A 1,548-nucleotide genomic window follows, 5' to 3' on the forward strand; every position below is an offset into this window, starting at 1 on the left:
CATGTTAAGAACCATTTTTAGTGTGTTGTAACTTTTGTTTAGCTCACATTGAGTAATGAGAAAAAAGCTAATAAAAGAATTATGAGTTCATCAAAAAGACAATGTTGTGTTGTAAATTGTAGTGCAGGAGAACATAGTGTTAAATACATATATATTCCCTGAGTGGAAAACTGACATTGCAAGTCAGACAAGGTGAGCACATGTTGTCTGAAGAAGACAATTTTAAGTTGTGATAAGGTGTTCAAATGTAGTGTTCTATGATTTTCCTATGGCCCTGATGTCATGATGTCATGGAATATAGCGTTGGCAATGTCTTGGTCATGTGTTCAGGGCAGTGAATTTGTCTCAATGGTGTACATGAATTTCCCAATGTCTATTTTTCCATCAAGGAATAATTCGACCCTCCCTACGCACAAGCGGCTATCTTTTTGAGCGTGGCTGACAAACGGCTATCTTTTTGAGCTTGGCAGACAAACGGCTATCTGCTTTTCTTTGAGGTTAGGGTTGTCCACGTTTATATTGAATAACTCCCGAAGCAAGAGACATAAAATTACCGGGTAGGAAATTTCCTGCTTTGACAACCGCAAAGAGTAATTGGTTATACGTTCATAGTGTTACACAACCTCTACTGGGAGATATTAGAACCCAAAGTCGCGAGGTAGGAAAAGCAGTTAGCCGTTTGTCTGCCACGCTCAAAAAGATAGCCTTTTGTCTGCAACGCCCAAAAAGATAGCCACTTGTACGTACGGAGGGTCGAATTACAGTTTTGAACTAAGATTTTTTTTTTTTTTTTGCTATAGAGTATTGAGGTGGTTACAAAGATCTGGAAACAGGCAATTGCTCAATTTTCATCCCTCTGCATTACACAATAAGTTTTTTTATGTGTGATTCGCATTTTGATGATAAACAATATGTTGATCCTCAACGCAGAAAGCGAACCAAAAGAAATGCAGAACCAATATTTAATGCAGATCAGTGATAAGTATGCAGGAAATGGAATTATATAAAATAAGGAACTTGATCAGGAATGAGGTAAGTCATATTTTAATTTAATTATTTATTTAATTAAGTCTATAATGGAAAACCATACATCAATCTATTCATAGTTGTAATAGTAGAGAAATTGACGTAGGGGAATTACCTACTGTTGTTAGTGAACAGGAAGAGAAAGTAGAAAATGAAAGCAGTGATAATGTAAATAACTAAGATTGGATGATAGTATCCAGGTTACATAATGAGAGAAGTGGTGAAAAAGTAGAAGCAGGTAATCGAGAAATTGATATAAATCATGATTGGAGTTTAGCATCTAAGGATTACGAACACTATGGGGATCTAAACTATTTTGCAAATTTTATTGAAAATGAAAAGAAAACAAATAACGTGACTGTTAAAGAAGATGCATTACCCGATGTTGTTTTTAGTGAAGATCAAAAAAAAAGTGAGAGATGTAATGAATAAGCAAATTCACCATATTAAATTTCCTGATGACAATAATGATGTTCCACCCAAACGTATTGTAGTATTATGGTAACATTAACCTAACCAGGT

This window comes from Frankliniella occidentalis, unplaced genomic scaffold (genome assembly GCF_000697945.3).
Source record: "Frankliniella occidentalis isolate FOCC.00 unplaced genomic scaffold, Focc_3.1 Scaffold374, whole genome shotgun sequence".
NCBI classification, from domain to species: domain Eukaryota; kingdom Metazoa; phylum Arthropoda; class Insecta; order Thysanoptera; family Thripidae; genus Frankliniella; species Frankliniella occidentalis.